We start from the raw sequence: 25,213 nt of genomic DNA on the forward strand, positions 1-25,213 counted from the left end.
TTGCATGCCAAGACTGGCCGGGATGCGGTGATCAGATTTCATTAGGGATAAGGTGCAAATATGCCCTTAATGTTTACAATTTAATGTAAAAATACCCTTAAAGTAACTTGTGGTGCATAAATGTACAAATTCTCATATAAATGGTGCAATTATGCCTTTACAGTTACAATTAACAGAGTTTAAACATCTATCAAACTTCCTTCATTTTTTTTACTTCTTTTTCCCTCGAAAATTCCTAATAGAACAAACTCCAAAAACTCTCTTTAATCTTGAGGCTACTTTCAAATTGGAATCTCAAACCCAATTATCCTCTCACCGCTAATTAGATATATTAAGATTAAACTCAAATGATCCAAGTACATCTCTCACCGGTAATTACCTTTTGTGCATCAGATTCTGCATTGATATCAAGTTTCTGGTTCTCAACATCCATTTTCTCTTTCTTGGCTTTTGCTTTCTGAACTTTCCAAACACAAGATTCGATATAAACCAATTCGTTCATGGCAACATGACTAACAACAAACAGATATCTGCTGAGCTTTGCAACTTGCATAGAGGTGAGGACATTGGGACTGGGAGAATCAATATCAGCTTGCAATTCGACACTACAAGAAAAAAGAGTTAAATAGACACGTAATTATGTCGCAATACATAACTTATTGCAACATTTAACTTTTCTCCACATTGAAAAGTAGTGTCGCGTGTTCAAGTGTAGCTAAAGCATTAATTAGCTATTATGTCACTTGAAAATGTCATAATAGATCAATAAGTAAATAGATATTAAAATATAATACGACATAAACTCATGTTGCAACCAATTATTACAACATCTTGTTGTCCAGATAAATACTCTGTTATAACACTTCCCTACGTCCTTAATAATTTAAAGTTGTTTTAATAATAATTTATAAATAGGCATTTCTAGAAATTCACGCTATTCAATTTATCTGCATATATAACTAATTGCTATAAAAATTGAAACACGTAGAACATATGAATAAATATATTGTATTTTCTATAATATGAAATGGTACAAAATTAAAAGTTAGGAGTGCCTAATAAGAGTAAATAATAACAAAGTAATATCATAATCCTTGTCTCGACAAAGGAAAATCTAGTAATTACAAACTCTAGCTAAAACATAAATTTTCTTGAAATTTCTAGCCTTTAGAGGAAACCTCTCAATAGAAGAACTTGAAGCTTCAATGTCATCCAATAGGTGCCACCTAGATGCAAAAAAAAAAAATACATATCATTCAAAGTTTAATTTACTATAATGGATAAAGAGTTTATGAAACAAATCCAGATTACTCTCCAAACTACAAGGCCAAGCAACCATTTCACAGAGTCTCCAAGTGTCTGACAATATTAGTAAGATCAAGCAGTTTCTCTTCGTATTTAGTAGTACTGCTTTCACATTTACTTGACAGTCATTCACTTATACAAATCCCAACACTTGCCTCCCAACTTCTGCAGTTGGATTGAAGCTACCAAGACATTCTTTGGCTACGATTGTTCCTTGATCAAATACAGTAACACCAATACGAATTCCAACCTGCAAATCAATTTTTATTTTAATCATTTTGCAAAATATTAAATATAATATTAAGTGTTGCAAAGCTAAACGATCTACAATACAATATTTTCTCTTATCTAGATTAAGCTATGCCAAAACACAACACTAAAAATACTTGAAATGTAACCTTTTGAAAGTTTTGGGTAGTCTCTAATTTTCACTTATAAATAATTAATATGGCAGATGAAGATCAAAATCCATCTTTAATATAAATAACTTTTGAACAAGTATTATATTAAAGATCTAGATCATATCATTTTCTAGTCACATTTGCCGACCATTTGGGATAACACAAAACAAATGAAAAATGAAAATCTATCAATTAACTTCATATGAATGACTTTTGTACAGAATTAGACTATCGCCAAGTTTATCTATATACTTGGAAGCTCAGTTCACTAGCATCTCATGCATATTGGAACATAAAAAGGCAAACACTTATTATTTGGAAGAAAAGGGCAAACAAAATGATATCTATCAAATCATAACCTAACTATTGTCAATAAACAAAGTCGAACTCCGATAGAGAATGAAGCACAACTCAATTGATAAAACGTTTCCCCTCTAACCAATAGGTCAGAGACTCAAGTCACCACGAGGGGATCGAATGAGAAACCATTATTGATCCTCTTTGAAAAAAAGAAAAACAGAGTAAAAGTCAAATAAGCATTTTCGAGGAAGCTGAAAGTAATCAACAATTAGTATTACCTCTTCTTAGAAACATTAGAGATAACCCCTGCACTTGTAGAAGTTGAATTTATGTCAGGCTTTAAATCTGGGATCCTAGTATGATTAACTCTATTTTCTCAAACAATATCAAACTCTAGAATACACCCTCCATATAGTTAAACCACATCCATCATGCAGCTAACCAAAAAGTAGCACATATGAAGAATTCCTCGAGGCCACAAATTAACCAAACAGAACATCCATCTGGTTTAGAAACTCATGAATACCATATTTGCAATTGAAATTTTTTAGATATTGTATGTTAAGAAATAAAATCAATGAAACTCCTCAAATCATTATATAAGGTTTATTATCCTTGATGCATTCTCTTATTCAACGATAAGAGTAATCAATTACATATAAAAAAACCCAATTCACTCAACAATTAGGAGATGGTAATTGAAATAAATAAAATAAAATACCACTAAATATTAAATTTCAAAAATAGTTTCAGTAAAAGCATAGTCCAAAGTTTTACCTCACACGCGCCATAGGATTGCGACAAATTTGATGGCTGTAGAAAGGAAGAGCAATCGATAATATTGACATATTTAAATTACAAATATTAGATTTTCAATAAAAAATTGTAGGACTAAGAAGAGTAAAAGCCTTGCGTCACCGATGCCCTGGAATTTATATCGAAACTGATAGTCGAACGGAAGAAGATAAGCAATGTAAACAAATTGAACTGAAAATATATATCAGATTTTAAATTAAAATTGCAGAAATAAGAAAAGTAAAGGGCTGTCAAAATATTACCTTGCCGGCGAAATTGATGACTGACAAGAAGAAGATATGCAATTAAAAACTAATACATTAAACTGAAAATATCAGAATTTTCATAGATCACATCAAAATGAGAAAAGAAAGTTGTCTTACCATTGAAATTCTGATAGAATCATAGAGGAACGATGGGTTTGAAGAATTACGGCTTTTCTAATATTTTTCCTTTTGGAAATAGGTAATTTCTAATACTGCTGATAATTGTTCCCAAATATATTTACCTTCAAGGATTTGTTTTTTTAGGGAACCGCCAAGTAATTTCTTTTACCGCCAAGTATATTTTTAACAATTATATTAGTATAATTTTTAGAACAAAATAAAGAGGGAAATATATTATAATTTTCCGAACAAAGTAAAGGCCTTTTAATCTTATTTCTTTTCTTCTCAAAATTCCTTTGATGATTTTCATATTAATTAATTCTCCATGACACTCCATCATGTCGTAATTAGACTTATATTGTGGCACATGGAATTTTATGTTGGAATAGCCTATGACAATCGCCCATCCTGTCATCATTAAAAGGTTTGATGTCTCAATAGACGTCTTATTATGACATGTGCTCTATTGTGTCTCCATAGACGTGTTGCAATATGCATTTTTTCTTGTATCCACTTGAATTGAAAATAGACTTGAGGGATTTTTTTACTAGATCCGCTGCTATAGCTTTAGGAGTTCGATGAATAATGTAAAGAGCAGCTATTGCTGTATTTGCACCAGTATACCATATATTTTCTGGAATTGAAAAGCTAGATATTAATATTCTATAATACTCCCTCCGTCCATGAAAAAGAGTCCCGATTTCCCTCTTTTTTTTGTCCACGAAAAAAAGTCATATTTCACTTTTTATACAATTTTACCCTTCTTTGACTTTCATATTTACTTTATTTGCCATTCATGGACCCACACAATACATGATAAACAATCTACTTTTTCTTTAATTAAATTCTAATCCTCCTCAACAATTAAATCATTCATTCTTTCGATGAAAATAATTTTGTTTTCTTCCCTTTCTTTCACTACAACAAAATCAGGTTATGGGGACTCTTATATTAGGACTCTTCCATGATAGGTGTCCTATTACTGTTCTAATGGGACTCCCGGCTGGAAAATGTCTTCATATGAAGCATTTCATTAAAGATAACACAATCAATGACTACCACCATGACAATTGTAGTCCATTTGTATTGTTTGTAATTTCAAAAATAAAAATAAAAATTGAAACTAAATAAAATAATATTTATGTGAGAGTTTTAACAAGTTTTGCTTAACTTTTTCTTTTTATCAAAACTAATTTTATTCACTGAATTTTCTAATAATTACATACTCTGGGTTTCCATTAATAAAAAAGATAAAAGAGGGAGTGTTTTATAGGAAATTAAAAGAATCTTTTTTTGATAAATAAAAAACTTCTTTTTTCTTTTCAAAAAAATTTAAAATAAATCAAACTTATGCAAATTTGGAACCCCCAAATTCAAACCTTATCGTGCAATTCCCAAATTCAAACCTTATTCAAACATCTTCACCCCCAAATTCAAAACCCTCGTCCGCCACCCTAATCGTGCAATTCCCTCAGGTGACCTCGATCATCATTCATCCTCAAATTGAATATCTCTAGCCCCACCGCCCTACCTTCCTCCCACCGTGCGGCATCTCCTCTGCGTGAGTCCACAGCGCCGTTTACTCTGAATTGCTGTATCGACCGTCAAAGTCTGTTGCGCCGTCGAGCTCTGAATCGCTCTCCACCGACGTGCGCCGTCGAGATCGAGTCTCTCACCTGTATTGTAGCTCCTAAATTGAATTACTCTCCACCGTCGCGCTATCTCCGGTAAGATTTTTTTTATTTATGTAAATTTGCTTGCAATGTCTGTAATTGTGTTTTTTTTTTTTCCTTTTATGTTTGTGTTCAAGGTAATATTTTTCATCCAAGCACTGATGACTGATGCATTACATGATATGTCTGTTCTCCATTCTTTTGTCTTTTGATTTTTTTGTGATATGCTTCTGTTATGAACTAGAGATTTATCTCTCTTACAATCTACTATGTGTAATTTTTCAGCCATGGAATTAGCACTGCGTTGCCGTTTGAAACTTCACGGTGTAATGTTTTATCTGATATATAAAACTTGAAATAAGTTATGCTCTTTATAGAAGTTCTTCATCAATTTTTCTAAATGCAGAGTTTGAATTTATGTGTAAATAACTCTGCATTTTCGGTTCCTTCAACAGGTTGTTGATTCCAACGATGATCCTAGCTAGCAGATTTAGTTGAGAGTGAATTCTTGGGAGAATAGGTAAACTTGAATGATTTTGGTTTTAAATTAAATGGACACGATTTTTTAAAAACTACTACATATATTTTGGTTCTCTCACAGATTTGTTTTTACTTTATCTCATTCTTTAGGTAAAATAAATTACTCAAGATGACAGATGACAAGATGAATAGAGGAGATGGTGCTCTAAGAGGAGATAGCCTTGTAAAAAAGCCCATTCTTGATTACTTTTGCAATTACAGTCCCCAAGTTTTATATAATTATAGAGCCTTTATTAGCATTTTTCTTGTAGTGAGTCTTCTAGCAGCACTGGCCACGTCACAATGAGGTTTTGGAATTAGCATCGAACTTTCTTCCTCTGAGCTTGCATGGATTCTTGATTTACAGCGATTGTGATGCGTGGTAATGTGGTGAATACCTCTACGTTTATTACCAAATGCTTTTAATTTCTTGATTGTTAACTTGTAATTGTAGTTTTTGTACTCTGTAACTTTTACCCTTAAAAGACAACTCTTGTTTTTCTTTTTCAGCTTCAATGAAGTGGTAATGTCTGTAGTTCAAAGTGTTGCATCATTGATTTTAGAAGCTGTCTTGCCTTTGGGAAAAAGAAGTGAATAAAATTTGTGGTGGTGAAGTTCTGCATAGTTCAATACTACCTATGGTTCCAAAATTAGATTAGTCATCTACTCATAACTAATTTTGATGTTCCTTGGCTTTGAGGTAAACATCATTGCTTTAACATTTTGAATGCTTGAGATGCTGCAGATTTCAAAAAAAAAAAAAAAGACAATCTTGCCAGGGGATATCAAGATGGCAGATTTCAAGCAATTTCTTGTGGTCAAGGGATTCAGGTACTGCAATCTTCTTCTTTATCTTCATGAAAATTATGTTCTCATGGTAGAAATATCAAAGCCATCTCCAGAAACTAATGATGCATGTACTGAAAGTTTGGATGGTTAGCTTAATAGTAATACCTTTTCATTTACTTTCCAGATAAAGAACTTGGATCCTTTGCCCAGGCATGCTATTGCTGCTGCCCACTCCAAATCTTTAAGGTGAATTTGATCCTTCAAGGCTTTACTGTTTATATTTGGTTGGGGCTATACCACAAGTGCGTTCATTTCATATTTTCAACAGACAAACATGACAAGTTTCCAGTTAATGTCGAATCTAAGCTTTTATCTTTTCAACCTGAAGGTATCAAGTAAGTAATAGCTCTCCATAATTTGATTATCCTCACATTCAGCTTAGGACTGCAGTTTGTGTCTTAATCCTTAGTGACATCAACATTTATTAATCAGTTCCATCTGAATCTCATTTAAGTATATGTTCTTCTCAGGTTCATATTGCAGCATGGAGTGGGGATCCTTTTCGATGATGAAATGGGGCTAGAAAGAGTCTTTAGGCACTAGGCGTTTTATAAGTTTGTGCTTTGTTCCTTGTATTCTCTTAATCTAGATCTTGTTGTCAAGATAGATTTGTGTATAACAACTTTGGAAAATGAATTTCATTTTCTGTATTGCAAATCAATAAAATATACTATTTGTTCCTGCCAATAAATTATACTCCTATATGTTAATGTTATTAAAACCTACAAATCTTCGCTGCCAATTTTGTGAAATAGAATGTAGTAGTTAATAGGACGTGCAATTTTGTGAAATAGAATGTAGTAGATAATAGGACGCTCAGGAGCGTCCTAAAATGTCTTTCCAAACATCCTATAATAGGACTTTCTTGGGTGTCCTATTATGATGAGTGTCCTAATATATATATTGTGACTAGCGCAAAAAGGACTCTCTTTAAGAAAGTCCTATACAAGGGAAAGTCCTATTATATGGCATAAAAGGACACTTGGGAGAGTCCTATTAGGAGAATTTTGTTGTAGTGTTTGGAACCCTATTTTTCTTCCAAATTTGTGCCGCCTCTCTCCAGCGAAGGTGACGCCTCTCTCCGGTGAGGCCGCCCCTCCTGATGGCCTGAGGTGGTGACCATTGATGGTCTGAGTAGGCTGCGAAAGAGAATGTGGCGGTGGCAACAAGATTTTAGAGAGAAATGCGCGACATCGGTGGCGATTCAAGGTGAGGAGCCACATGCACAGCGCAACGCCACACTGCCTCTCTTCACCGGCGAGCAACGCCACCGCCTCTGTTAGCGACACAGCAATCAGCAACCGCTGGAGGACCTGCTGCCGCCGCCGTCGCCCTTCATCTTTCGCTCTCTCTATTTCTCACTCCAAATCCAGAAATCCCCCCTATCGTTCTCAGGTAACAACGACAATCCCTCGCTGTTTGTGAAATTCCGGCAACCATGGCCGCCCCCAGCCTCAACTCCCCCTCACCGTCCGGACAGACGACAACTGCAAGCTTAGATTTTTTTCCAAAATGTTCATTTACTGATTTAAGTGGAAAAATTAATTTTTCATTTGAAATGTAGCTATAGCAAATCTGAATGTATGCTTATTTCTTTTTCATTTATTGATTTTTTTCATTTAGTTCAAACTTGGTGAAGTCGAGTCTCTAATTAAGGATTCGATTTGTTCCCAGCCTTGCTTGTTTCTTTGGATTTCTTGTGCTCATTTCTTTGGATTATTTTGTGTGTAAAAGTGATGGTGCTTTCAGTATGAATGTTAAGGGTGTTAGACTGAGTTCAGTCTAATTAAGGATTGGATCTCTTCCCAGGTAGAGTGTTAAGGGGTGTTAGACTGAATTCAGGTTTCAGTCGAGAATAATTTTAAAATTTAAATTAGGATTAAGTAATTAAAATTGTTATTGACACTACCTCTATAAATTTACTTCTCTCTCCACTTACACCTACTTTAACAACTTTCTTAAAACACGTGCTGAGTCCCAAATGGGACTCTTTTTTATGGACGGAGGGAGTACCAAATACACGATTTCCATTAGTAGACAATAGCTTCTTCTTGTCTTCTTCAGACAGCCTCTGAAGTGCAGAGCATGCTGTCCTAGCAACCAGCGGTTCTACTTTGGCCTAACGACTCCAATCCATGACAAAATAAGAGATAAATCAAAAAAGTTTGTAACACAATATAATGTTTCATCTCAAAAGGTTCACCCTGCCAATAAATTTCACACACATACTCATGACTCTGCCGAAGCAAACTACACATAACAAAACCATTTGTTTTTCAAAATCCAAATCTCTCATAAAATAAGAATAAACTAATATCTTTATATTCATATTCCATCATAGGCCATAGTGATCGCCAAAAAGACAAAACACACAAGTACATATTTTATCACAAAAGTATCAATACTCCATCATGGGCCACAAAACCCAAACAAGAAAACAAAAATTCAAAAACTAGCTCCATTAAAAGCTATGCAGTCACGATCTCAAGTAGCAGGGGCAGATGGTTCTCCAATCCGCCCTAAATTTGATTTCCTTAGTTCTTTTTGTTCCAACAATTGTCTTGTGGTGACAGACGGTGTTCCTTTCCATTGCAAACCTAGAGAAAACAACAGCTAAATAGTAAATATCAATTCAACAACACAATAAACAAAGTAGAAAACAACAGCATATCAAACACAAAACCTGGAGGCTTGAACGACAACGAACTTGGCATTCTCACTTGAGAGCCCTCCCCACTGAAACTTATTGTTCTAACTTGGTTGTTTGATTTGTGTTGATTAATCGTTCTCTCATTTGGTATCGGACCTCTAACAACAAGATCACTATTGTGTGAGGTTGATTGCTCACCATCTATGGTTATTCATTGAGAAGATAGGCCAGGCTGCAAGGGGATAACAACATATGAAAATCAAACTACTAAAACATACATATAGTAAATGAGGTTTATAAAGCTAAAATATGTTTACATTGATAGAGATCCTTCCAGTGCTCAAGTCAACATGACATCCAATTCCAGTAGGTTGTTTTGGTGTCTTATAAGGTCTTCGCGGTTGCATTTTATCAGTCTTGTTTGACACGTGTTCTACATTAGACGATGTCGAGTTTTCAAGTGACTAACATAAAGTCAAAAATAGAATGTCAGTTCGAATTTATTATTAAGAGTTTCAAAATAAAATAAACTTGATAATACTTGATGTGTTTTGTTTGGACACCTAGTTTTGTTGTGACCTGTCATCTTGCGAGTGCTGCACTATTGTGATTGCCCTTTTTTTGAGAATTTGTTACCTAATGCTACTGCAGGTTCATTGGAGGCTAAAATTCGCTTCTTCCTTGGCCTCCCTGGCATCTTTTGCACCGTTGGAGGTTCAATTGGTTCATGTTCATATGTCTTCATGAACTTGATTCCCGGAACAGGTAAGATGACATTCTGATAAACCTTTTGATAAGTGGATTTGTGGTACCACTTCGACATCATTGATAGGGGGTCTATTTTCGAGTAATACATCGCACTTATTGCATGCATACATGGTATTCCAGTTAGTTCCCAACATCTACAAGTACATAACCCTCTATCTAACAACACCGTGTGCTTATCTCCTCCTTTCCCAATTTTATAACCCGATGCACCATTCCAAAGAACCCTACACCCAATTGCTCTTTCTTTGTTATCTTGATATAGTCTCATAGCAGGAGACCATTCATTAATCCATGAGTTAGACAAGTTTTTTCTATCTTTAATCCTAGTCATTGTAATAACTCTTATTTCTTCGAGCATACTCACTATGGGCTTGTGTCTGGCATCAATGATAGATGAATCGAAACTCTCACTAATATTATTATCAACCATGTAAGTAGAACACCTACTGCGTTGGTATGCTCTGCACCAAGTTTGAACGGGCCGGGATACTTGAGCAAATCTTCCGCCGCTTGTTTGTGCACTTCACCAAGCTTCAATAGATTGCTCTTAAAATCTTCTTCAAACGTACTCCATGCACAAATCCAAAATTTCTTCTTAAGCTCACCCCCACTCCATTTCTTAGACCAATTGGCATGTATATGCCTAGCACACCACCTATACTCAGCCTAATGTAATGTCACTGAAACTGCATCAATTAATCTCTGTAAGAACCAAATTAAAATTGTTATTACAACAATTACTTAGTATTTAATTCAATGTGTGATGAAAATTGACTGACCTTTTGCATATCAAAGATGATAGTAACATATATTAGATCCATTACCAAGTTCTAATTCTTGTCTTAACCAACATAAAAACCATCTCCAGTTCACCTTATTCTCTTTGCTAACAACTGCCCATGCAATAGGCACCACTTGATCATTTCCATCTTTTCCAACAGCGGTAAGCAATTGTCCCTGGCAAACACCTTTCAAGAAACATCCATCTAGACTAATTATAGGTCTACAACCATCCAACCAATTCATCTTACAAACATCCAACATGATAAACATTCTTTTGAATATTCTTCTACCATGTTCGAGTCCGATCTTCACACATCTGGATCTCAGCTTCAGTTCCAGGGTTGCTTCTTTTCAATGTCTAAGCATATGCAGCTAAAGTGGCAACTGCTGTACCTTCCAATTCATCCATTATAATTTTTTTTTGCTCGCTTACACTTGTGCTCACTGACATTCTGTCTCAAATGTTTCTTAACCTCATTTTGCATGTCTTTGACTGAGAACTTCAGATTTTTATAAATTTGATCCTTGAAATATTTAGAAAGAAACCTTTGGTTAACACTAGGTACTGAGAATTTCGAAAGCATTTGTGTTCCATCATTGCAGTTTTCACGATCATTCCACCTCGATTTCCATCCTCGAATATAAATAGCCTGAAAGGACAATCTGATTCATTTACACAATTCACCCTTAATCTAGTGGGATCACTCTTTTCAAACTTTAATTTATATCCAAACTTTACTCCATACTCGTTTATTGCATCCCTCGCCTCTTATACATCAGCAAATGTCATCCCTACAACAAAATACTTTGTAACAAGCTCTGAATATGTATTTTCATTACTTAAGTTAGTATGCTCTGTCTCACTGCTGCTATATTCAGCATGATCGTCCCCATCCTCATCTTCTTCACTAACATAACCTACAGGACTAACATAGATGCTCTCATATGCATTGCATCGACTGGATTGCGTAGAAATTTCATCATCCTCCATCCTCTCATCATCCCTTGTGTCTATTCCTTCTTTAGTCTCTCCATCCATTCTCAAACTCGGTAATGAATTTGGAGTAAACTCAGGCATATCACCATTCTCCGAAGTATCTCAATTTCATTCCAAAAATTATCATCATTAGACATGCTAAAAGAAAGTAAAGTCTAAAATTATCATCAAACTAGTTTATGTAAACTACTCGTGTGCTTCTCTTTTCGCACTCATACAAAAAAAAATACTCCATAATTATAAACACACAACATATTTATATTGATTCCTAATAGAGTTGGCTCAAAATCCTTCAAAAAAAATATTGATCACTAACCTTTTTGTAGCTTGCCTCGTCTTCAAGATTGTGTGTGATTATAGAGTTCAAAGAGAACTGTTGTATGACGATTATTCAGAAGTTAAATCGTAGCAGAGAAGAGTTTTGATTTTTTGAAACTCAAGAAGAGAAGGGTGGTTTTGATTTTTTTGAAACTGAAGGAGAGAAGAATTTTGATAAAAGAGGTTTGTGCTTACCTGAGAAATAAAAGATTGAAACAAAATGAAAGATTTAGCGTCTGTTTATTTTTCTAGTAATGGGCTTTAATTAAGGCTTAAGTTATAATTGCACCATTTATATGGGAATTTGTACATTTATACACTACAAATTACTTTAAGGGTATTTTTACATTAAATTGTAAATATTAAGGGCATATTGCACCTTATCCCATTTCATTAATCAATCGTCACAATTTTAAAAACCCACATTCCATCTTCGCCCTACAATTATTTTCAAAATGATTCTTTTATAGTTAAACAACATCTTTTAGTTAGAGTAGTGCCACGTGGATACTAACTCATAGATTATGCCATCAAGCTATGTCACCAGTTTTAATTTTGAGCATAAATACTAATTATGATAAGATTACAACAAGGATTAATTGCTTATAAATATGTAAGTATATATATCTAAATTTATGATTTTTAATCAACACTATTTTATTGGTCAAAATATACATAACTTTGATTTTTTGAAATTCGACTTCAATAAATTTCAGCTATCTAACTTTTATGTGCAAGCCGGAAATTAATTACATGAATTCAAAAGTCAAAACTTTTAAAATATTAAAAGTTCATATGTTTCTTTTATTAAAACATGATGTTGATTAAAAAGTGGAATTTGAGTATATTCTGTGTCACCTAGAAAATTAGTATGTGAATGAACTTTTCTTTATAAAAAAAAAGACTCTTTACAACGATATTAGAATTCTTATATTTATTTACACATTTCAAAATTTGTCCAAAATCAAACACGGGTCAAATTTTGTAGATTTGCAACTCCAATAACCTTTTTTTTTTTTTAAATAATTATCTTATCAATCCTTGTAGTTGTCAAAAACAAAGAAACGATTATGGAATGCGACAAAGAAGAAAATGAAACAGTTGATTCTAACTAACATTTTTTACGTAACAATTTATAAATTAATATGAAAAAAATGAAAGAAATCCAAAAACATAAAAAGAGAACCCGATTGTGAGTAAAAACTATTGCGAGTGCCACATGTCATCTAAATACTCTGTTGTAAAATATAAGATTGATATAAAGATGATGAGCAACAGATATTTGAACAAAAATTGGAACAAGAAATATAAGATAAAAACTTTTCTATAATTTTATTTCTCAATTATCGGAGAATAAAACCAAATATGAATATAAACACATTCACAATTGTTTATTCATAAACTCACACTCGTAATTTGAATAAAGTATTTTCCAAATTCGAACTTATAGATCGGGTCGAATCGGGGCGAGTGAGGCCGACCCGCAGCGGGCGTGCACGCTTCTTCGTTGAGAGTATTGTCACGTGACATCTGAGATCCAACGGCTCACACTCGTCGTCTTCTTCTTCTTTCTTCTTTCACCCAAGTCCAAGTGTACTCTTACACACACCCTCTCTCACACACTCCACCCCTCCCTCTCTCTCACACACACGCACAATATAACCGTCTGCCTTACTTTTTTTCCCCCTCTTCGTATACCTATTGCTAGGGTTTCCTCGCGATTAAGGAGATTCGCGATCGGGCCTCTGCCGCCTTCTTTTCCGTCTCATCCAACAAATTCAGGTCTGTTTTTGTTATCCAATCTCGCTCTTCAGCTTACGGAGCATTTTTTTTTTATCGTCTTCGATTTGTGATTTTGTTCAATTCTGTTAATGCTTTTTCTCAACTTCTTTTTCTCTCTCTCTCTCTTTTTTTTGTTTAATTCGGGCCGTGCTTCGTAATATGGGAATTTGTGTTTCTCTAGGTGTTTGATAGGGTCGGGAAGGATCGAGTGTTAAGCGAGGCTCTTTGTCGTGTCTAATTGTGCCGTATTCAGTGTTTTAAGTTGGTGTGGTTATTGTTTCCGCTGCCCTCCACACACACACACACCACAGGTTGAGGGTTTTTCGTTTCTCGGATTGATTGGGTATTATTTTCTTAATCTAGGGCTTTTGAATTGAAGTCGAGCTGTATCTGGAATCTGGGGTTTTTTGTTCGAGGTAATGTTACTGTTGAATGGCGATTGAAAAGAATAGCTTTAAGGTAGCTCGTTTTGACCTGGAGTTTCAATCCCCTCACAGTAGGGATACACCTATGTCTAGCGATGACGATGGAGATTTTCAGCGGACCCCTGGTGCTCCTGCTGTTGAATCTGATGATGATGATGAATTTGATGATTGTGATTCTGGAGCAGGCTCGGATGACTTTGATTTATTGGAATTGGGCGAATCTAGCGAGGAGTTTTGCCAAGTTGGCGATCAAACGTGCAGCATTCCTTACGAACTGTATGATCTCCCAGGGTTGAAAGATGTGCTCTCTATGGAGGTTTGGAATGAGAATCTGACTGAAGAGGAAAGATTTGGCCTTTCCAAGTATCTGCCTGATATGGACCAAGAAAATTTCATGTGCACGCTCAAAGAACTTTTTGCTGGTGATAATTTGCATTTCGGGAGCCCCATTGATAAGTTGTTTGAGATGTTGAAGGGGGGGTTATGTGAGCCAAGGGTGGCACTCTATAGGAAGGGTTTGAGTTTTTTTCAGAGAAGACAACACTATCATACCCTGCGGAAGCATCATGACGGTTTAGTAAATAATATTTGTCAGATTAGAGATGCTTGGATGAATTGCAGGGGATACAGTATTGAGGAGAAGCTTCGTGTATTGAACATTATGAGGAGTCAGAAGAGTTTGATGAATGAGAACATGGAAGAGTTTCAAAGTGATTCATCTGATAGGGAAGAATCTGGTGATGGTTTGTGGGACAAAAAGCTGAAGGATTCAAAACTTGGGCAGAAGACGGGTCGCTATTCAGCACACAGCATGGGTCCGGCATCAGATATTTCTTCTAGAACCCGGAAAACCAAAAGCAACATTGAATCTGCCAAGTTCGAAAAACGGTTTCCTAGAGGAACTTTGAAGGTGAGTGGATCTAAAACCACTTCAATGAAAGAGTTGGCAGAACCCTTTTCTTCAACTCACCCTGGATATGAAATGAAGTCTGGCCGCTATGGTTTGGAACTTCCCATCTCTCAGTATAATAAAGATTCAGGCCGTGACCCTGCTGCTTCAGTTGGGAAGAATGACCAGATTCTAGAGTATGATGATGAGGAAGAAACAATGGTTGAAGTAGCAGTCCATAGAGATCGGAATTTTCGTCGAGTTGGGGTAAACGATAAGTCTGCAGCTTCTAAATGGAAGAAACATGAAGACCCAAGAGCTGAAGAGGACACAGATAGTTTCATGAAAAGCCATATGACAGGGAGGAACAGTTTACATGCTCTTGGGAGGAATAGGGCTATCAACAAGTTGTCTGATATCAAGGTCTTAACTGCAAAGCCATCTAATGCAAGAAACATGTATGACAGTGGAAAAAAAGTTAAGCACTCAGAAAATCTTCAGCTATTTACTGCTGAAAATCAGATGAAACTTGGTAAGGGTCAGAAGTTGCATTCATCTTTGAAAGGAAGTCAAATGGAGCTTTTAGATGCAAATGATCCTGCATGGCTTAGTCAACACAGCGGGCTTTTCCCCACCAGAGATTTGAACGCCAAAAATAAGAAGTGGAAAATGAGTAGGGAAGCCATTGATCTGAATGCAAATGATAAATTTTTGCCTACTGAATATAGAGTTCAGCCTTTGCAGGATAAGTTCCGCACAGGTTCTCAGAAATGGAAAAAGAGACGGTGTTGGGAACAGAGGTGTTGGGTTGTTTTCCAAAGGTGAAGACACAGAATCAGATTCATCAGAATCCTATGGAGGAGGAGGAGGATGACAATCCTTTGATGAGGAGCAAGTGGGCTTACCCTGGTGGTGTGCCAGAGTTGAGACTTGGCTCAGATGCAAAGAAGGCCGAATTTTCAGAGAGAGATGACAAAGAAAGGTACCCAACTGTTGATGGATCATCTCATTCTCGAAAGATGGAGGATTATAGCCACACCCTAGATATGATGAGATCAGAACAGAAGGGTAAGATGCACGATGTTGGCTACTTTAATATATTGCCCACCAAAGGTTTGGATAAAAACTATTTTCCAGGAGGGATTGGCACTGAGGAACAGCATGAGTTCTACCCACTGGGAAGAAATGGCCATGTAGAAGGGACCCATGGTGATCATTTCCAAGCGCCATTGAAATCATCCCTCATACTAGGGAGAAGACGGAAAGGTGAAGTACCCCATGATTTCAGTCATCTCCAGTCTAAATATATGCAAGACCATCAATTTGAAAATGATTTGTTCTGGACTCGACCACTGGCAGCAGCTAATGGAGTTCCTCTCAAATTGGGGAAGAAAGGCCACTTGGTTGACCTGTCTGCTGGTCATCATCCCGAAAGATCAGATGTATCATTGCTAGGCTGCAATGCTCTTTCAAAAAAGCGGAAAGTCAAGGATGACTTGACTTACATGGAATTGCAAGATAATAATCATTTCCTTCATGCTGATGGTGAGCCACAGTTAAATGGTGTCGGTTCTTCAAGGAAACGGGGAAAACACAAGTTGGAGGAGGCATCTGATAGTCTAGAGAATGGAGTTCCTCAGCCACCTGGTATGGAAATGGAAGTAGAAGATGTTGAGGCAGAAACTAAACGGCCTAAAAAGTCATTTCCCTTAATCACGCCTACTGTTCACAATGGCTTCTCATTCTCTATAATCCATCTTCTTTCTGCCGTCCGTATGGCTATGGTTACTCTGCTTCCTGAGGATTCTTCAGAGGCTGGAAAACACCCCGATAAGAATGATGCTGAACAGGGGGTCAAGGAAGAGCAGAACAGCAAGCAGGAAGATGCCATTGCTAATTCAGATCCAAACATGGGTGTTGACACTTCTGTGCCATTGTCTCTGGCAAACGTTCCTTTCCTCACTGTTCAGGAAATTGTCAACCGTGTTAAATCAAATCCTGGTGATCCCTGCATTCTTGAGACACAAGAGCCACTTCAGGATTTAGTTAGAGGCGTCCTGAAAATCTTTTCATCCAGAACTGCTCCTCTAGGAGCAAAAGGGTGGAAACCACTTGTCGTCTATCAAAAACCTACAAAAAGTTGGTCATGGATCGGCCCCGTGTCTCATACCTCGTCTGATTCTGAGGCTGTTGAAGAGGTGACGTCTCCAGATGCATGGGGCCTCCCTCACAAAATGCTTGTCAAATTAGTCGACTCATTTGCTAATTGGCTGAAAAATAGTCAGGAAACACTTCAACAGATAGGCAGTCTTCCTGATCCTCCTTTGACACTGATGCAAATCAATTTGGATGAGAAAGAAAGGTTCAAGGACCTTAGAGCTCAGAAGAGTCTGAATACCATTAGCCCTAGCTCTGAAGAAGTAAAAACATATTTCCAGAAGGAAGAAGTCCTTAGGTATCTAATACCAGACAGGGCTTTCTCGTATACAGCTGTTGATGGTAAAAAATCAATTGTTGCACCTTTGAGGAGGTGTGGTGGCAAACCTACCTCAAAGGCCCGCGATCATTTCATGTTAAAGCGTGACAGACCACCACATGTTACAATCCTTTGTTTGGTGAGAGATGCTGCAGCTAGATTGCCTGGAAGTATTGGGACGCGAGCAGATGTATGTACATTAATTAGAGACTCGCAATATATTGTGGAAGATGTGTCTGATGCACAGGTCAATCAAGTAGTTAGTGGAGCACTGGATCGTACTGCATTATGAGCGTGATCCTTGTGTCCAGTTTGATGGAGAGAGAAAACTGTGGGTTTACTTGCATAGGGAAAGAGAAGAAGAAGATTTTGAGGATGACGGGACTTCATCTACTAAGAAATGGAGAAGACAGAAGAAAGAAGCTGCTGAACCATCTGAACCCGGAGATGTTACTGTTGCTTACACTGGACCTGTGGGACAACCAGGGCTTGATTCGGTATCTGATCTTAATGCGGACACATTATGCTTGGATGATGATAAGAGATCGGAGGCTGAATATCAGAATGGTAATGATCAGGGGGAGGACAACGCTGAAACGAGTCATGGTTCTGATCCCGGTGCGACTCCAGTGATGTGGAATGGCCTTGGTCAGAAATCTACTGAAGAAACAAAGTTGCTCTGCCAAGAGAATTCGACAAATGAAGAATTTGAGGAGGATGCGTTTGGTGGGGAGCCCCCATCATGATTGTTGAACATAAACTCCCCATCGTTAGCTTAAAAAGGTATTTACAATGCTAGCTCACAACAGTGCTTGATGCATATAGTCTAGATTATTCGCAGCATTCTCATTTTGCTTTTGATTAATATAGCTCTCTGAGATTTAGAAAAATTAACTTGTTGAGCATGTCCTGTAAAATAATGATCATGGTAATATGGTTTCTTTGTTGTAATATCTTTTTATAGGGAATATGAATAATACTATTTTCTTTTCAATGATAACACTGCTGCTGGGGTGTTTATATATAATTGAAGATGTACTTATTTTTTTTGTATCTACATATTTGATTGCATTTTTAACTCGGCTTCCCGGCAAATTGCATGACAGAGTTTCTTCTTTGTTGGAGACGAAAGCGTGGTGGTGCTGGCGGATGTCATCATCATTCATGAATACCATTTTTTTGGGCTTTCACAAAACCGTAAGAAAATATGAAGTCCAGCAAAGCTGTAGATATCTTTGTAATTACCCTGTGTACTTGGCCGTATAAAATTGTTTATTTTAAGAGTTGTCCACAATTCCATTCTTTTATTTCATTTGTAAATAGATAATAGATATATAGATACGAATAATTTTGAATTTTTTTTCATTCATCTAATCTATCAAACACTGAATCACATATTTGAGAACCCATACGAAGTAAAACTTGATATGATCTAAGCAAAATGTCTACGCGTTACAGAATAGCCTAAGCCCTAGGATAATTTCAGGACAACTGAAATTATTTAGTGTATATTGTGCATTTGTACAATCTCAATTGCTACATTGTTTAGTTGATGGCTGTGAAGGGAAGTCGAGCAGCCTCAGAAACATGCTTAACATCTCCATTCGCTTGCTTGGTGGACATCATCGTCTCCAAACACGGGGTCTTGAGATTCTCGATGAAGGCGATGCTTGGAACCTTCATCGATCTCCTTCTTGGTGTCGAGCATGATGGCTGATCTATCTGTAGATGCATATTATTCGTCTGTCAAGGGGAAGAAGAAGATAGAGACGATCATCTTTTTTTCTAGTGTGGGAAATGTCCGTCTTACCTTGTAATCTTCTAGGAGGCATTTTCCTGCATTTTCTGTTATTTCTGCAATCTTTTGATGGTGTCCGCTATTCAGTTGCCTCAACTCCCCACAACATGGGTTGATAATCGAATCAAGAGTCTCACATGCCTCACGATCAAGTTGTAATGAACCTGAAATAGTGAAATCCAAGTATAATTATGCATTTATATTTATGGTTTTCAAGTTTGTAATTTCCCTGTATAAACACAAAAAAGTACTTACGATCAATGCATGAGAGCATGTTCTTGCTTCCTATTTCTGCATCTTCCACCGCAGAACTCACAGCAGATGCGTACCGGCTACGCAATCCTTCTATGATATCCATTCCTCCCCTAAATTAAGAATCAAAATAAATATAAAATGCAATTTATTGCAGCAGATTGTTAGCTCGAATTCAGAAAGATTCAAAATTTATGACGGAACCTAACAATCTCATCAACTGAAGCAACATTGCTCTTCTGTAGAGCCCGAAGGGAGTCCTGGGCATTGATCCATTGCTGTGCATTTAATTTTGCTTGATTCGAACTGCACCAAAATTAGCCTCAGATTAGAGATTAAAGATTGAAATATATCTAGCATTGCCTAGAAAACCATGTGGAGTTTGTAACATAGTGATGCTAACCAGTTGTGAATAACATCATTCATCTCTTTCTTCCCACTCTCCACTAAATCTGTATTCTCGAGATAATGAGATTCAGCTCTCTCTGAGTAGCTTGTCCATTCTGCTTTGACAGAGGAAGTTGTGCTTTGCATGATTGACATCTCTTGCTGCAATTTGTTGGTTCTATTGACCGTGCTCTCATCGGAGTTCATTGATTGCACACTGAATCTGGTAAGAACCAAGGCCAAAATATATAAAAATAAAGATAAAGACTAATAAGAACAAATAATTGACCGACATTTTATCACTTCTGCAAAACAAGTGCGTCCATTTCTTGGAACAACACTTGCACATACCAGTTTCTTCTTCCTAGCATTTGATCCTGCTAGCAGTTCTGCCACTTCTGCGAGTAGTTGTCTCTCTTCCAGTCGCAGCACACTCCTACAACTCAGCACGGCATTCCACTCAGGCAAAGTTTGCAAAGATCATTCAGCAAAAATGGTGTTACACATGATGAATTTAGTTACCTCGAACTTCTTTTCAAGATCAGATAACTTGTGATCAGTAACTATCTGTGCTTCTTCCACAATTTGTCCTAACTTTGAAGCATGTCCATCTACAGTCTTGAAGAAGGTCACTGTAATCTGGGAAATTGACCTTGTTGCTTCGACAGCTCTGCTATGAGCCTAGATATAATATATCAAACTTTAGCTTTTCACCTTTTAAATAAAAGACTACGACACAGGGGATAATGAGAATCCGAATATTTTAAAAATGCCAACCTCATGTTGCTGTTGTGCATATGCAGTCAATTAATCTCCTGACTATGTAGGCTCTCTTGAAGATCTTGAAGTATATTATTAGCCTCAGTAGAAATCCCTTTAAAAAGCTGCAATTATAATAACTAGCATCAAACCAATGCTGAAACAAGGTTTTAACACACGTCAAATTAAGTTAACTCAAACCTTTTCTAAAGCTGAAGAATGCTTGGAAACTTCAGCATTCAGGTCACCAAGTGTCGATCGGCAATTATCATTAAGTTCTCCAGCTAAATTTTCTAGAACCTTGATCCCCGAGCCATACATGGTTTTCAATTTCTCTAGATGATCTTGAAGCTGTTCAGTAGCCTAATAGTACAACATGAGATAGTTTATAAATTCGGCATCCAACCATGTCCATATATCATATGTATATATACCATACCTCTGTCTTTGAAGATACAAACAAATGCATATCTTCTTCCATTGCTTTAAGGTGGTGTTCTTGCTGCGTGGTAGCAGATGCTACCGCCTTTTGTAAGATCTCAAGCTGCTGAGTCAATTCGGATTGGAATTTCTGTATAAGAACTCTGTTGCTCTCTTCAGTTTTATCCTTGCGCTCTGGAACATAAACGGCATTATTAATCAATGAAATTGCTTTAAGAGAAAGTATTTAGGATTAGAAGTAAGAATGCAGACCAATCTTGGCGAACAGATTAGAGACATCTGATGCAGCATTCTCCAGTTCCGCTCGAAGCCCTAGTGCGTGCTCAATGAGTGCTTTCTCTGGTAGAGATAACCGCAGTAAAATGTTTAAAAAAAATTGTAATGGTATTTCACAATGCAACATAAAATAATTAGCTATAAAAGGAGAGGAAAACAAAGCAATGTCCAGGAAAGGAGATAGTCTATTCAATATAATCTAGGCAGAAGAATGCCAAAGATGACACTTACCAGACTTAACCAGGTTCGATATCAGGTAGTCCTTTTCTTTTAATGTTGCATTTGCCTGCCTGTGTCTTTCTTCGAGATCAAGCAAAGCACATTCAGTTTCCTGTAGCCTTTTCTGAATTATTGACAAATGAGCAGTTATTTTATGATAGCAAAACAATCAATAATTGAGTATTGTATTCTAAATGGCACGCATTCAGACCTCGGATATCTCAAGTTTATCACCCAGTTGAACAGCTAACTGCTGCTCAGAATTATATAATTCCTGAAGCTCCAATAGTTGCTGCATAAAAAGCACAACTCTATGATGAATCATAAATTTTATATCAACAACCTAAAGGGGAGTGAGAAATTGTTTGCTAAGTCTACCTTATCCTTGGTCTCTATATCAATTTCCATATGCTCTATCTTCTCTGACATCGCCTGAAATGTATGGCATACGGTATGCAAAATTCAGGGGATATTTCTCTTAACCGCCTAGAGAGTTAACTGCATGCATCTATAACAAAAAATTCCACACTAAACCTTTTTCTCTGCCTCATCCTGGAGATAACGATCTTTTGGAACATAGATTCCATTCTTCTCTCTTGCAGCATGCACCTCTGAACAACACAAAAATATTTGTGAGATAAAAAATGTCACGGAACTCAAGAAAAGTAGACAGAGCTGGAGGGCAACTAACAACCTTGTTTTAGTCGATCAATTTCAAAGTATAAATCCTTTATCAGGGCTGACTTCATCATCTTCTGATTTACCTGTAATTAGTAACAATTAAGTATGTTTAGATGCTGACTGTGGTATCACATCAATGCAGAGAGTCAAATATTTCAAGACTACTAACCTCCGGTTTGTTCTTTATGTTTTTGGCACGATGAGCATAATCTAAAGTACTGAGTGTCTCTTCCAAACAGTGGAATGGAAGGTGATATTGTTGCAATTATGCAGGTCTTCGTTTTCCCTCCCAAAGAATCTCTCAGCAACCTCGTTAACTTGCTATCTCTGACATTACATGAGATGTTTTAGATGATGATCTTATGTTACATATACTGTTATACGTATGAAATTGACATAATTATCTACCTGTAGGGTATGTGACCAGAATGTTCAACCAAGGCATTTATGACTCGGCCAAGTGTCAGCAAGCTTTTGTTTATCTCACCTGCTTCCCTTGCTCTGCCCTGGAAGAGAAAATAAAAAATATATTCGAAACATTTAGATCATATTGTCATGAGGCTGTCAAATTGAAATTTTGTACTCCGTATTAAATTAGTTATTGAGTTCATTAAGAAAAGGCCACAAGAGCCTTAGCAGTTAGCACAGATGAAAAACTTAACATTTTCTTACCTCTCTTGCACCAGAACGTGAAATATTCTCCGAGCCAGCCAGGTCAACTAGGTTTAGCTTCCCACATTTGATCATCTCCTCTCCTTCTGGAGTACACTCCTTGATATGAATAGTAATAGAAAATACAGAGTGAGACCGGCTGCTCTGTTTGTTGAGAAGTGTCTCTGCTGTTCTCCTCTTGGCAGAACCTTTCTCTAAGATCTTATATATTTCATCAGCTGTTGTCACAATCTCCTCTTCCAATCCCCTAACAAAAACTCCTCCTTTTCCATCCTCCATGAGAGCTATTGGTTTCTTTGACTTGTCTTCTGTGAATTTTGAACATTCTTCTGGCGCCAAAAGATCCGTTATTTCCTCGTTGTACAGTTCTAAGAATGTGACCTTCAAGCTGTACTCAGCATTTTGAGCTTCTAAGATATCAAAAATTTGTCTAACGGCTCTTGGAATGACACCAGCATCACTTGGGATATCACCATTCTGAACAATGAGAAGATTCAACTCAACAAACCATACTGGAAAAGGTTGAAGCAGAGGGAGCATTAAAGTTTCAAGACTCCATAATATCAAACCTTTTTTCTTGATCCCCCCTCCATAGTGTAGGTCTTCCCAGTTCCTGTTTGCCCATAGGCAAAGATGGTGGAAGTGTAGCCTTCCAGAACTTCAAATACTATGGGGCATACAGCTTGATCATACAAATCCTTTTGCTGGGATGATGGACCAAAGACCTACATATAATACGAAAATCATTTTCTACTTTACACATTATTATGTACTAACTGCCAACAATTACAACCCTTTTCGAAGCTCAATTCATGAATTAGAATTGCAGCTACAAAACTCTTTCATTATTATCTCTACTCTTTCTCATTGTGAATTCAGCAACCCACTAATTTTAAAGAAAAAGAAAAAACAAAGCAAAAATAGACAGGTAAATGAGGTGGAGAGCCAAACCTTGTCAAATAGGAAAGTCCTATCAATTTGCTTATTTGCAATATTTTGAACCGCGGAAACTTCTCTTCTGCTGTCATTGCAAGAAATCACCACAGGTGTATGCAATCTAGTCTCATCCTCACTCAAAGGCCTATAAATGAACAAAAACATTACGAAAGAAACATTATACCAGAACCAACCCAAAATCAAACTTGATACCAAAATTATTACTTATATTCAACTAAGTTAATTACTTACCTACATCGCACAATGACCTGTACATTGACGCCTCTATCCTTATCGTGCTTTCCGCTGAAACTCCCCTCCCCCGATCGCGGATCTCTCACCGCCTTATCACTGGACCGAGGCGTTTGCGACGGCGATATAGGCACCATTCCGCCGCCCCCTCTTCTCTGTGAAGGCCTCCATTTATCGCAACTACTCACCACTCTGAACCTCAAAACTCCAGTACTGAAAACTACTCTTTTAGCCCCTCTCACTGCGCCACAAATTGAAAATAATCTCAACAAGGTAAGCCGAGGCATATTCGATCCAAATCTTCCAGCAAATACATTAAGGAAAAAATATATTCACACAAGTATAAAAAATGATGGCGGATCAAATTTCCTAAATGACAAACTAGCTCAAAATCACTACTCATTTGAAAAACAGTAAATATAGCGTACTGATTTACCATCTCACAGCACATGAATGATGATTAGTTAAATAAATACTTACAGCGAAACAAAAGGCCAGCGAGCTCGAAAATGGAAATGCAGTGGAAGAATTTGAGTACAAATTGCTATGTCAGAGACAATATACGAATCGGAGACTGTGAGTGTTAGATCTTTTTTAAGGCTAACTTAATATAGTATAGATCAAAAAAAATGGAGAGAAGCTAAGAATATGGCCGTTGGGGAGCGTGGCGTTTGAATTTTGCGAGAATAAAATGAGGTGCGGAGGCGCTGGCGGTGTTAACTGTTAAGGGCAAGAGCCAAAATTTGACCGTTATTATTCAATTCTATAATCTAGTAAATACTTTTTCAAAATTTCTGACGCAACATATTTATATTCGTGCTCCAAATGTGAATTCTTAGGTGTCTTCTCTTTTATTGTAAATTTATCATGAAAAAAAATGAGAGATAATCAAAATTCCACTCTTTAATAATATTATCACACCATTTTTGAAGGGATAATATTATCCCTCCTTTGTAGTATAAATGAAGAATAGTAAGGATCAAATAGAAAATGAGAAGAAAAAAAAAATTAAAGGGCGAAATTTTGTTTATCATTCATGTTCACATGATAAATTTACAACTAAAGAGAACGCACTCTAAAGAAGAATAAAAATTATGATTTTTTTATAGACTAAAGTCTGCACTGTTAAAATTTCCTTAAAAATTGTATTTTGAAATGGGACTTGAATCTTTTATTTTCATGTTATTTATGAGTCACACTCGCACATAGTTATAATATGAAACT

The 25,213-nt window shown here is 36.6% G+C and overlaps 2 long non-coding RNA genes and 2 pseudogenes across 7 annotated transcripts; 2 read left to right on the forward strand and 2 right to left on the reverse strand.

The window, feature by feature from the left end:
- Positions 1 to 1,320: 1,320 nt before the first annotated feature.
- Positions 1,321 to 3,365, reverse strand: LOC131000719 (uncharacterized). The gene is made up of 3 exons (XR_009093773.1): positions 3,185 to 3,365; positions 2,784 to 3,084; positions 1,321 to 1,555 (listed from the first exon to the last, which is right to left on the reverse strand). It is a non-coding gene; the product is annotated as an uncharacterized LOC131000719 (long non-coding RNA).
- A 1,206-nt stretch (positions 3,366 to 4,571) lies between these two features.
- LOC131000720 (uncharacterized) lies at positions 4,572 to 6,909 on the forward strand. 6 transcript variants are annotated; one of them, XR_009093778.1, is made up of 8 exons: positions 4,572 to 4,914; positions 5,146 to 5,186; positions 5,316 to 5,380; positions 5,491 to 5,563; positions 5,652 to 6,210; positions 6,353 to 6,414; positions 6,497 to 6,563; positions 6,699 to 6,909. It is a non-coding gene; the product is annotated as an uncharacterized LOC131000720 (long non-coding RNA). The 6 variants fall into 6 exon arrangements; XR_009093777.1 differs by having other exon boundaries at positions 6,353 to 6,563; XR_009093779.1 differs by having other exon boundaries at positions 5,652 to 5,769; positions 5,890 to 6,210; positions 6,353 to 6,909.
- A 6,416-nt stretch (positions 6,910 to 13,325) lies between these two features.
- Positions 13,326 to 18,597, forward strand: LOC131000722 (uncharacterized; annotated as a pseudogene).
- Positions 18,598 to 18,711: 114 nt separating this feature from the next.
- Positions 18,712 to 24,687, reverse strand: LOC131000721 (kinesin-like protein KIN-5D; annotated as a pseudogene).
- Between the last annotated feature and the right edge of the window lie 526 nt (positions 24,688 to 25,213).

Source organism: Salvia miltiorrhiza, chromosome 8 (genome assembly GCF_028751815.1).
Source record: "Salvia miltiorrhiza cultivar Shanhuang (shh) chromosome 8, IMPLAD_Smil_shh, whole genome shotgun sequence".
Lineage (NCBI taxonomy): Eukaryota > Viridiplantae > Streptophyta > Magnoliopsida > Lamiales > Lamiaceae > Salvia > Salvia miltiorrhiza.